Raw genomic sequence first — 14,225 nt, 5'->3', positions numbered from 1 at the left:
AGATGTTTACTCCTCCACAGGTTATATATTCCCAATATTTCTCTACCTCTTCAGGGATAATATGAAACTTTACTTCTTTTCCTTCAAATCTGGAAGCCAGAAGATGAAAGATCTCTCCTCTCCAGAGCTCCTACCAACTCTACCTCTCAAGCAATCATGAAATAATAAATAATCAGTCTCTTCAATGAGGAGAATCTTACTCAAATGGGCTACAGCCTTTGGTTACAATAGCATTCTTTTGCAATGATGTACCAGAGTTTATTTGACAATCTCCTTTCTAAGGGATATTTGGGTTTCTTACTCTGTTAAAAAAAATACACATAATGTGATAATGAAAGTCTTTGAACAGAGAACACCTTTATGTTTTCAACAAACCTATCAGTATATTTCTAACAATGTAATTATTGGATCAGCATCACTACATTTTTGAGTTCCATCATTTCCATTATCTTTTAATGCTGCCAACAGTTGTGTGGAATGTCCTAGTTTCTGTCTAGTCCCTACATCATCGATGCTCCTTCCAAAAGTATTTCTGGGCAGTAGTGGACTTTTAAAATGTTCTGCAGAAGCACTTGGCAAAGTCAGCCCAAGTCACCTATGTTTCCAAAGAGAATACTTATGAAAAAAGAGGGAGGGGAATGTTCTGTATAGCATAATTCAGAAAATAACTTTCTAGTAGAAAAGTAAAATTTAATGTATAGAGGAAATCTGGAGGGTTGCCTCAGGGGTAACTTCAAGCTTGAGGGCTTCAGGATCAATAAGATTTTTTTTGGCAGCATTCCTAAAGATGATCCCCTGTATAGCTCCTATTGGTGGAGAGCAGTAAAAAGAAGAAGAAAAGTAGGAGTCAAGGGGACGATATTTAGCAAAAGACTTGCCTCCACTATGGACCTGAAGTGTACTTGTTTTTCAGAGGGAATTTATGGTCTTCTGTGAATGTTCTATGCTGCCCATATGTATTTATAGCCTCTTGTTAAGTCTTTGAATTTTCTGTGGAGTAAAATAATGTCTTATATCTGATATGCAAATTTTATTTTGAAAAACAAAGGGAAAGTGTTACCAAAATTAATAAATACTTAGGATGGAACATATTCCTGCAATTCCTAGAATTAATTCTAGGATAGGGACATAATAAAATAAAGAGAAAATCACTCTTTGAAGGCTAGCCCTGGTATCAGATACAGTTGGATTGAACCCAGCCTTTCATGAACTCTTGTCCTTGGGCAAAAGTCTTCTATTAATTTTAAAGTTTGAGCTGCATGGCAATTGTCGTTGTAGTTATTGTTATTGTTGTAATCAGATGTGATTTTTTGATGGAAAACTAACAGGATTAATTTGAAGATCTATGAAGGTTCCAATCTGTCATCTGGAAACAAAATTGTAAATGATGAAATCTTTAAACAGACACCATCTTATAGGGTGGGATCATCTAGTCTAAAATTTATTATAATTATCGATGCATTTACATCCTATGTAATGTGTTTTATCTCTTTAATTGGATTCATGAAAGCATATATGTATGTGTGTATGTATATCCCGTATTCCTGGAAGCAGTCTCTTGGGAAGTGAGTGATAGATCTAGAATTGAAAGGTATTCTTAGGAAAGTGAATTAAAGGTCATAGCCAACCATTTAACATAGAATAATTCTTATCTTGTTTTCATCATTGATTTCCTTACCTCTGAAGGAAATGGAACTAAGACTTACCCAAGGGAAGTCTCCCACTGCCATTCCAGTAAAAGAGAAGCATCTTCACTGCCTCCTTTAAAGCAAATATCCTCAGTATAGATATTAGAAGGCATGCCATGTATATTTCAGAGGCATAGTCAATGAGAGAATGGGATGGTGACATTGCTACTTAACATTTTGGAATTTAATGCCAAATTATATTTTCATATAGTAATTTTCCTTTGTTCAAGATTCCTATTAATTTTACCTAAAATCATCTAAGGGGATGGATGATGTGCTGTATATCTCAATATCTCTACCAGTTTTTTTGCTATGACTTATAAATAGTATGTACACAAATATATTAGAATGAATTCTTGCATATATGAATTAATTATCTGATCTATTCAAAATTATCTACAATTAAATTTAACTGTGACTTTCATTTTTCCTCTTTGAATTTTTTATACAAGGGATCATTAAAAGAAGTTGACTATTTTTATAGTTTGTACCTTAAGAGTATCACTCAAACTTCCTCTTTCATTTAATCTACCATCTTCTAAAATTGAAAACAATGATAACAAGCAAAATGATGTTAGCTTTTCATGCTTAAAATGTACACATATTAAGCCATATTAAAATGTTTCACTAGGGGCGGCCAGGTAGCACAGAGAGTAAGAGCACCGGCTCCAGTGTTGAGAAGACCTGGAGATCAAATCCCGGGCTCAGACACTTAGCACCCACCCAGAAACACTTGGCTGTGTAACCTTGAGCAAGTTACTTAACCCCAATTGCTTAGGGGCGGCCAGGTGGCTCAGTGAGTAAGAGCACCGGCTCCAGTGTCGGGATGACCTGGGGATCAAATCCGGGCTCAGATACTCGGCACCACACCCAGAAATAACTGGCCGTGTAACCTTGAGCAAGTTACTTAACCCCAATTGCTTATAAAAAAATAAAATAAAATGTTTCACTAAAATATGTATTATGAAGTCATCTGTTCTCATTGCCAAGAAAGAGGTGAATTGCATTGGAAGAGGGTGCTTCCTTATATGGAAATTCTCCTATACCAATGAAATCACAAGTCTACTTATAGTTCCAGTCCTGCTTCCTATTAATCATGTATAGATATTTGAGAAATTTTAAAGAGTTTCAAAATTTTTAAATTTATTATAAAAAGTTGCCTGTTGCTAGCCACAGCAACACTAGATAAACATTAATTCTCTCACATGCTGACTGATCCTCTATGTGTGGTTGCTTTGTCCTTAGTGAGAAGTACAGTCTGTGGAGTTGCTAATTGTTTACAAATTGTTCTCCATTCTCCAGAGTATATAAATTAATCCCTGATAGTAAATAATGCAGACAGGTAGTCATTAATTGCTTTTTGTTTACTAGGGGATTAACATCTTCAGAAAAGAAACAAAGCCCTCAATCTGACAATTACTTTTGCTGTGTGTCAGAAGTATTAACAATCTTTGACTAACTGACTTTTCCTGAAATGGTCTTTGAGAAACAATCATATTTGACTATTCTTTTTTTAAAAATCCTCAAAATGTGTTGATCAATACCAAATAGCATATTAAGACTACACATGATTTGTCCATTTGTACTTTCTTGTTCTGGTTATGATGACTTTTTTGGTAAAATTTATCATTAATAAATAGGTACTTCATAGCTTTGAATATCATATCTTCTCTTACTCTATAAATTTCACAGGAATTCTTTATTTAATCTAGACAGGGAGAGAAATACCTTTCACTAATTGTATGCCTTTCTAACTGTTCAATAATACTTCTGGGCATTATAATATTATGTAGTATAATATTTTCCTTCTTTTCTTCTTTGTTTCAAGGTTCGATTTATGAGTAATTATTTCCTGAATTCAGTTATTTTGGCAGTTTCTATACTGACTATGATTGAGTCACTCCCAATGAGGCTCACAAAATGGACTTCTGATATTATTCAATTCAATTCTGAAAACATTAGGTAAGCTCTGATGCTGGATACTAGGAGAAAACCAAAGTGTAGATGAGATATGCTCCCCACATTAATAAAGCTTTGCAGTCCAGGAGAGAGACAAGATCTTTGGCAAATAGCATCCTTGTCATCATTATCATCATCATCATCAATAGCTAACATTTATATAGTACACACTATGTGCCAGGTAATGAACTAAGTATATTGCAAATGTTATCTTATTTGATTCTCATAACAACCCTGAAACTTAGGTGCTTTTATTAGCCCCATTTTACAGCTGAGGGAACTAAGGAAGGCAGAAGTTAATGATCTGACCAAGGATATACAGCTAGCTTAGTATCTGAGATGGAATTCGATCTCAGGTTTTCCTGATTCCAGGCCCAGTCAGTGCTCTATCTACTATACCACCTATCTGCCTTAACTTTTCAAGTGATTCAGGTTTAGGGGATTTTTTTAGCAATAAAACACACAAGATGAACTAGATGACCCCTAATATCCCTTCCACATGAAATCTAAAATCCTGTTATCCTGACCAAAGGGGAAAAAAGTGAACTTTTCTACCTCTCTTAAATATTATTCCAATGCTAATGAATCAAAAAAAAATGAAGTATGTATTTTTAAAGTTTCTCCCTTACCACATACCCCAAGTAGCTGAATTTTCTGAATGTAAAAAGAAAATAGGATCAATAAATCAGAACTCTCAGCCAAAGACAATGACTGGTCAATAGTTGGTGTTTAATAGATGCTTGTTAATTTGTAGACCATCAAAAGTCAGTTCAATGATGACAAAGAATTCTGAAACATGATAATAAATTCTAAAAAAGTAAGTGATCATTTCTGGTTTTTGTTTTAAAAAGTAGAAATGAATGAAAATACTTTAGGGTAAAATGCTGGAGAAGGGAAAGCATTGTACTCTGTTGTAGTTAAGCTTCATGCTTCCAGGACATAACTTGGTTTCATGGTGTATAAAACTAAAAGGTCTAGGTTAAAAATAAATCAAAGATACAATGAGTGAAAACATACTTTAAAATCCTGTATTTACTTCACTAGAGAAAGAAAAAGCATGAGAGTCATAAAATTTAAAAATAGCAAAAAAAATGCCAATATAGATTAAAAGAGAAAGCCTAGTTCTACTTTAAGTAAGAAAATGTTCATGTGTTATTTAATATAACAACATATTCAAGGGAACTAGTAAAGTTATTACAAAAGCAACCATTAATCACTAAACATGTAAGTGTATACCACATGTCAACACACTGCTTTAGCACAGTCTTGATATAAAAGTAAAAACAGAAATTATGCCTGTCACTAAGAAATTAAAATTTATAATCTCTCCAGAGGGGGGAAAAATACTTAAATACTGAGTCTTCTTTTAACAAAACATTCTTCTTTCAAAAACTATTACAAATCTTCTCTCCTCAAACCTCTAACTCTACATTTTTAACACAGATGACAACTCCTGATTTATTGAGAAGATAGAGGTCATCTTATACGACCTCCCTCAAATTCCCTCTATCAAAACCTTTAACCTCCCAAAACCCCACTCCTTTTCCCCTCCTTTCCTCCAATCACAGAGAATGAAAAGGGCCTTGTCTTTGTTATGGCTAAGTGCTTCACCAGCACACTCACTCCTTTCACTATTCTCTGTAGCTTCATTTCACCAACCTTTTGTCTCAATTCTCTTTCTTCTCTAATATACATCCTAAGCAACACAAGCATAATTTACCTTATTTTGACTTAGTCACTGCCTAAAATATTATCCTATTTCTTAAAAATCACTGATTATTTCTTTTTTCATGAAACCCACTGGTCTTTTACCTAAACTTATCTTCTACTTTCCTCTTCTTGACCTCTCTGTGAATTACTCTTTAAACCACTCTCCAACTTTTATTATTATTATTTTCCCTTTTTGACTTCAGTGAGCTAGCATCATTAAGGTTCTTGGTTCTTTTCTTCCCTTTCTGAATATATCTTCTCTGTACAGTCATGTTCCTGCACCTAAAAGGTAACTTTAAAAATTTCCCATAAAATGGCTATGTATGATGCTTTGGAGGAGAGGTATTGATCAGGAGAACCTAAAATCAATCGATTTTGTCCCAATTCACTTACACAAATTATATAAGGAAAGTGATATGCATATAAGATGTTAAGGTCTTTAAAGAAGTGGTTAAACATTTATGCTCATTATAAGGAATGAAAAAGTTCTTCAATAAAACATGAAAGACTATAGTTTGACTAACCATTGAACAACCAGAAGATGAGCGCTGCTCCTGGTAGTTTCATATATATAATCTCGTATGATATATATAATATGTAATATAACATATATGTAAAATATAATATAATATATATTATTTATTTATATATACACTCTAAGAAAGCTCTTAAAAGAAGATAACTCTTGCAAGGTTAAACTTTGATAAAGAAGAAAGACAGATATGGAAGAAGAGCCCAGCTCTTGAGAGGGAATTATTCCTCATTTCTTGGAACAGGCACAGAGAAGATATTTTTCTTTTTCTCTTTCTACAAGTGACAATGGTTTCTTCTGGTGAAGTCTCTTATTTTATGTGAGACTTTATGCCCAACAGGTGAACAAGCCCAAAATTAAGGAAGTCCAAAGATCCCAGGAGAATGATATGCTCATTGGCAGAACTGTACCAGTGGTCCTGGAGAGCCATGTGAGGACACGAGAAGGGAAAACATATCAAATTCATACACCATCACAATTGTAAGTTGCCTTATACAAATTCGTTCCCTAAGTATATGCCTCATTATTAGTTCATTGATATTTATGCCCACTCTTACAACTTCTGTCCTCTATATTTGTAGGAAAATGTATTTCAGGTTTATAGGTTGGAATATTTTGTAGGTTCTGCTCATTATGTTCCATTTCAAAAAATTCATTTGATTCAAGTTAATTCTGTTCATTGGCTGATGATTTAAGACTGATAAACCCATGGAAAGCTTATGATTAATCATTTTAGGACTGTATAGCTAGATATTATATTGATATCTGTGAATAGTTACACAAAAGGAGGGACCTAAGCTATGTGTATAAATTGAGGGACATACCTCAGAGGGAATACTCCAATCAAATAATGTATGAGAAAATTTTGAAATACTTGAGTCTGCTTAATGCTATTATCCACTATGACTCTATAAAACCAGCAATGAAATAGACTTCTCATTTCTTGGCAGAAGATTGGACTAGAGATATAGAAGAAAATATGTTTGCCGACACCAATGAGTTGATTTGTTTTGATTAATTTCATGGGAGTATTTCTGTTCAGGCAGCACATTAGTAGTAAAAATGACAAAAAAAATAAAGAATAACAAAAATATTGATGAATCATGAAAAGAAGCATTAAACAATACACAGAAAGATAAATGAAGTTCATAAAGGGAAACTGTGGGTATTTTTAATATATTAAATTGAAGATATACCCAAAAAAGCAACATATCCAGAATAGTAGAGTTTAAAATAGCTTTTCTTTGTATATTAGAATGTTCAGAGTTTTCTCAAAATTTTAAAATAATTGAAATTGAAAAAAATGGCTGTCCCCAAATTCTCTTCTTACCTCCTCTCTTTTCATTGTATCCTCTTTTATCATAAATATCATTAACCATTTTATTGATTTCCAAATGTTCATTGATCATTTTATCTTTTCTGGATAATTATATCCAGAGTCCTTATACCATACAATTTCTTGCTACATTTTGCATCACCAACAGTATTTTGTACCTAACATTTCCACATCTAGACAGCTTGTCACTACCTCAAAATCTTTTCCTTCCCAAATTCTCTATTTCTGTTGATGGCAACACCATTTTCCCTCAGTAATTGATTCATGTTACTATACTGTCATCTTTGACCTTTCCTTCTCTTTCAACTGCCACCCAATCATTTGCCAGCTCCTCTCATTTCTGTTTCAACAACACATCTTCTACCTGCTTCCTCCTCTTCAATTTCATTGCAAACATACTTAGGATAATAGGATCACAGATTTAGAGTCAGAAGAAGACAGGTTCAAATAAAATGGTATTGCTTATATAAAACTACTCTAATCAAGCTAGGGCAGTTAGTGCACTGTATAGAGTGCTAGATTTGTCATCAGGAAGACTCATCATCCTGGGTTTAAATCTTGCTTCAGACACATAGTGTAGCTGTATGATCCTGGTCAAGTCACTTAAACCTGTTTGTATCAGTTTCTTCATCAGTAAAATGAGCTGGAGAAGAAAATGGCAAACTATTTTAGTATCTTTACTAAGGAAAAGCCAGATGGGATAATGAAGAATCAGATACAACTCAACAACAACCAATACCTAGAATGTCCTATCTTCTATATTTGTAGGAAGATTGTAGCTTTTCAAGGGCCCAACCCAAATGTCAAGTATTAATCCTCTCTTCTTTAGACATTCTACAGTGTTTTATCCATTTTCACTGTAATCATTAGATTCAATTTTATAAGGCAGTCATTTATGTATACACCATAACTCTCCTAGTAAATTGTAAACTCTACAAGATAGAAGCAAACATGATATCTTACTAACTTCATTCTCTCCCACAATGCCTAACATTGCAGAGCTCTACATAGAATAGGCACTTTAAAAAATTTGTTTAATTAAACTGAATTTAAGAGCACTTGGAATATACCAGGCTAGTCACTGAAAAGTAATTTAACAGTTTACAAATGTGAACTGTTATTTGCAGGCAATGGGCATGGAATTAATATGGCAACAACAATGTTTTAAAGAGAGAATGATCTTCATTTGGACATACAAAGGCAAAACTACTCAAGAATTTATAATGAATTTTTTTTTACCCATTCACTTTTATATTTTTCAACCAATTAACATGTAACAACATACTCAAAAAAATGAAAGGGAAAACTATTTTCCCTTACTTAAATGTAAGTTTCATTTCATATGAGGAGGAAAAAAAACTTCTCAAGATGATATTTATATTTTGCAGGCTCTCCCACTGACTCAGGAAGGAAAAGCATAGATAACAGAGTCAAATGAGGGAACATGATTAGGAAGAGCTAACTCCTTTCCATTAGTTGGAATAGTCTACATGCATTATGTATATTTGCACATAGAATTTGTAGCTGAATGAAATTCAAGCCATTATGGATGGATTCCTTTCTGGTGACTTTTTCAAATGTTTTTATTTAATTTTTAACAATATAGTAATGAACATCTCTTGCCTTTATGACATTATTTCTTTAGGCAAATGTTTCTTGGTATCAATGTTAATTCAAATGTACTTTTTTTTCATTTTTAACACCATTATGTAATGGCTTTCTATCATCTTTTTCATTTTAGATATAAAGTTTATGGAGATTTAACAAATTTGATTTTAGCAGAAGGTTCCTCATCATCAAAGACCTTCATAATTGCACAGAATTATAGAATTTCACAACTGGAAAGACCTCAGAAGTCATCTAATCTACTCCACATCTGGACACGAATCCCCTCTCTAATATTCATAAATACATAATGTCCCAAACTGCACTTGAAAACCTTGGGACCTTATTCTACAACTGAATAGCTCTAATTGTTAGCTTTCCTTTTCACTGAGCTTAAGTTGTTTTCCTCCATATGTTGTATCCATTCCTTCTTGTTTTGTCCTCTGGAGTCAAGAAGAAGTGTATTTCTTCACCCATATACTGATATCCTCCTTCTCTGGACTAAAGAACATGGTTTTCTTTAGCCCATTTTCTAATGCTACAGTGTCAAGATCAATCAGAATCCTGCTTGAACCCTGTTCAATTTTTACCCTTTCAATAATCAGTGATCAAATGAGGTAGTATTCCTGAGGCACTTAGCAAAGTAACTGATGGATAGTCGGTGCTTAATAAATGCTTTTTCTTTCCCTATCTTCATTTTCTTCATTCTTCCAGTCATGGATACTATGCTTCTATTAATACATCTACAATCCCTTTTGTTGTTGTGGTTGTTTTGTGGAAGTCCTTTTTAAATGTTTCTAACACGTGTACTCCTACCTAGGGTTGAGAGGCAAGGGGAAAATAAGATCTTTTATAGACTTGTGCTAACATTTAGCACAGTGGGATTTTAGTAAGAAGTCGTTGCATCAGCAATGACAGAGGGAACCAGATGGTGGTATTTTCTCTGGAGTACATATTTCAGACACCACATTCTTGTACTAATCTATTCAAGTAAAGCCATTTAACCTGCATAATGCTACTTATGAGATTTTCAAGTTCAATTCTACTAACGTATATTATTTTCATTATAGACCATAAGAATTCTCAAAAACTGTTTACTACATCATAGAGGGGTTACAAATTGTGTATATATTTTGAGGTAAACACCAAATTAAGTGAAATAATTAATTCTTGAAGTATTGTACAAGCATCTACCCTGTTATGACTCTCTATATGAGCACCCTCTGTCAGGTGACACATAAGTAATAATTATACCCATTCTTTGAAATGTAATTAAAGTATCATTATATTTTGAAATTATTTAAAAAATCTATTTCAGATTAGTTTTAATATATTCTTCATGTTTTGTATTATAGTTCCACAATGAATAATTTTCCTTTGTTCATTTGAATATGCATATATATAGTTATATAATGAGTATATATGTATCTAGGACAGTTAGAATCTAATTTAAAATATAACCCTTGATAAACCTTTATATTTCACAAAGAGGACATTATCTAAAAGATTTCATAGGCTCCTGAAGGAGAATCTTCTTTCCTAGAAGCTTGTTAAAATGGGATAGAAGATTATCTTTTGGGAATTAGAGGGAATTAATTATTTTTAATTAATTAATTATCTTTTGGGAAAAGATCTTAATGATCTCTCAAGGTCCTTCCTATCTTATGAGTGATTCCTATAAGAATTTATTTTTTTCCTTTCTGCTTTTCCGTGCACCACTTATATATAATCAAGATCCCATTGGTTTATTTAAAATCAGTCAAATTTATTTATTTTGCGAAATCATATTGTGTTGCTGTTGTTGCTGCTGCTGAATTAGTTTCATAAATATAGAGATAAAAGAGACCTTAAAGATTGTATATTTTGGGGCAGTCAAGTTAGCAGAGTAGAAACAGGACTTCTGTGGGGCTTCTGCTTCCACCTCCTCCAATTCATGTAAAAGATGACTCTGAGCAAACTTTGGAGCTACAGAACCCATAAAATTACACAGAGAAGGTAACCTCCCACTGAGGACAGCCTGGCAGGCCGTCAGGAAATGGCCAGGGCAGTGTGTTGGGAGCAGAGCTCAGCCCCATGCAGGCCAGAGTTTTTAGCCTCAGGGCAGCCACAATCATACACTAGCTAGAAGGACTTCAGATCACCAGCACCGGTGGCAGTTTCCAGAAATATCAACCCATAGATGCTAAGGACAAAGTGAGAGAGCAGTGCAGTGCGGACTTTGTGAACTGGGAGTTCGGGACTGTGGTCAGGCCTTTAGGCTCTCCCCATCCCCCTGGGCTTGGATGTGGATTTCGGTGTCTAGGGTAGAGGTCCTGGGGTACATGACCAGTTTTCCAGAGTATGTGGAGCCTTCAGAGAAGGCACCCAACTAACAGCTCCAGAAGCTGCAAAACCCCAGTGATTGGGACAAAGCACCCCACTATGGTAGCAGAGTTCTACTGTGGCAAAAAACTCAAAAGTCAAGTAATTGAGTGGCAACATGAGCAAACAAGGGAAGCAATGCAAGCACAGCAGTCTGAATCTGTATTTCTTTTGGGGGGACAAAAAGGATTGGGCATGGAATAGGAGGAAGACAGCAAAATCAGAACTCCTGTATCTAAAGTTTCCAAGAAACGAAAAAAATTCTTACAAGCCATAGAGGAGCTTAAGAAGGATCTTGGGAAAAAAATTAAGAGAAATGGAGAATAAATTGGGAAGAGAAATGAGAATGATGCAAGAAAACTATGAAATGAAGGTCGACAACCTGACTGAAAATAACACCTTAAAAATAGACTAACTCAAATGGCAAAAGGCTCAAAAAGGCAATGAGGAGAGGAATGCCTTAAAAAGCCAAATTTGCCAGATGGAAAAAGAATCTCAAAAGCTCTTTGAAGAGAATCATTCCTTCAGAATTAGATTGGAGCAAATGGAAGCTAGTGACTTTATGAGAAATCAAAATATTATTAAACACAAAGAATAGAAGGCAATGTGAAATATCTCATTGGAAAACCCACTGACCTGGAAAATAGTTCCAGGAGAGACAATTTAAAAATTATTGGACTACTTGAAAGCCATGATCAAAAAAAGAACCTAGAAATCATCCTCCAAGAAATTCCCAAGGAAAATTGCCCTGATGTTTTAGAAACAGAGGGCAAAATAGAGGTTGAAAGAATCCACAAATCACCTGAAAAAGATCCCAAAAAGAAAACTCCTAGGAATAGTATATCCAGGTTCTGGAATTCCCAGATCAAGGAGAAAACACCACAAGCAGCCAGGAAGGAGCGATTTGAATACTGTGGAAACAATATCAGGATAACACAGGATCTGTCAGCTTCTACCCTGAAGGACAGAAGGGCCTGGAATATAATATTCCCAAAGGTAAAGGAGCTGGGATTAAAACCAAAAATAACTTACCCAGCAAAACTGAGTATCATGTTTCAGGGGAAAATATGGTAATTCAATGGAATAACGAAATTTCAAGCATTCTTGGAGAAAAGACCAGAGCTGAATAAAAAATCTAATATTCAGATACAAGAAGCAAGAGAAGCATGAGAAAGTAAACAGGGAAAATAAACCATAAGGAACTTATCAAAGTTGAACTGCTTACATTCCTACATGAATAACTGTAACTTATGAAACTTTTATCAGTATGAGGATAGTTGAAGGGCATAGAAATATATATACATATAGACATATGTATATATACACAATATGTATATATATACACATACATATATATCTATATGGGAGGGTATATGGGTGTATTAATACATATGTGATTGTGTGTATATATGTTTACAGGTATAATACATAGACAGAGGGCACAGGACCAGTTGAATAGGAAGGGATGATACTTAAAAGGTGAAATCAAGAGGTCAGAAAGTAATATAATGAGAGGAGATGGAGAGTTAGAATGGGGTTAAATATTTCATATAGAAGAGGCAAGGGAAAACTGTTACATTGGAGGGGAAGAACAGGAAGGCAAAAGGGAATGAGTCAACCTTATTCTCAATGAATTTGGCTTAGGGAGGGAATGACATACACACTAAATAGACTATCTCACCCTACAAGAGAGTAGGAGAAAGGGGATGAGAAGGGGGATGATGGAAGGGAGGGCAGGCTGGGAGAGAGGGAAATTGGACCACCCACTTTTGAAAAAGGACAGGATCAAAGTAGAGAATAGAACAAGTGGGGGGTGGGATGGAATGGAGGGAAATATAGTCAGTCTTTCACAATATATCCACTATTGAAATGTTTTGTATAACTACACATGTACAACCTATATTGAATTGCTTATCTTTCCAGTGAGGGTTGGTGACGAGGGAGGTAAGTAAAGAATCTTTTATTCAAAGTTTTAAAATTAAATATTTAAAAATATGTATTATTATTATTATTATTATTATTATTTTACATGTAACTGGGACATAAGATATACAGGCACTGGGGCATAGAGATCCACCATGCCCTACTGGAAAGTCAGAGGGGGCATGGGGGAAGATATAGGAGAGAGCAGATTGGGGGAGGGGATATTCAGTGGGATCACTGTTTTTGAGTGGTGGGTAGGGAAAAAATGGGGAGAATATTTGTAACTCAAAATCTTGTGGAAATGAATGAGGTAAACTAAAAAATTAAAATAAAAATCCACTCCAATAAAAAAAAAAAGATAGCATAGTTTTCATGAAGAAACTGAGACCTCACAAAGTGAAGTCATCTGCCCAGGGCAAAAAGCTGGGTTTTGAACCTTGATCCTCTGAATCCAGAGTTCTTTGCATTTTGTACTGTCTTTGTGTGCATTTACATATATTATCGTTCTAAAATGTGTAAATCACTGACATAACTTTTGATGCCTCAGGGCCACCAGCTATCTGATAAAGTGTGATTTTTATGAAATCTACATTATTATTTTATATATTTAATATAGTTATTTATAGTTCAAAAAGAAATAATTATATATACATATTTGTCTACTTCTTTAAACAGTATGTGTGTGTGTGTATATATATATATGAGGAAACTGAAGCCCACAAAGTGATAGTCCAGACCAGACAACCAACTTTCACATATTTCAAAGCAGCTTTCTTTGTGTACATGTTCCCTGAGGTAAGGTTACAAAGGTCTCCCTGACTAAATGACTTCCACATATACCAACATAACACAATGTCCATGTTCTGCTATCAAGCTGATCTCCTAATTGTGATGTGGAAAACCTTAGTAGCAAAAAGAAACAAACTTCCCATTGACATTAGGCCCTTGAGGGAAAGAGAAGAATAAGTTGATGGAGAGGGACTTCCTTTTCCTGTTTGCAAGTTCAACTCCCATATCTTATTGTACTATTTCCTGACTAATCTCTAGCCTTTGGAGAACATAGGAGTTGGAAAATGGACTGCATCTGATCATGTGACTATATGACTTCCAT

The sequence above is a fragment of the Petaurus breviceps genome, unplaced genomic scaffold (genome assembly GCF_028583685.1).
Source record: "Petaurus breviceps papuanus isolate PSGF00001 unplaced genomic scaffold, PetGlider_PUasm1.0 38, whole genome shotgun sequence".
In the NCBI taxonomy this organism is placed as follows: Eukaryota; Metazoa; Chordata; class Mammalia; order Diprotodontia; family Petauridae; genus Petaurus; species Petaurus breviceps.
Note: the sequence above shows the minus strand (reverse complement) of the source record.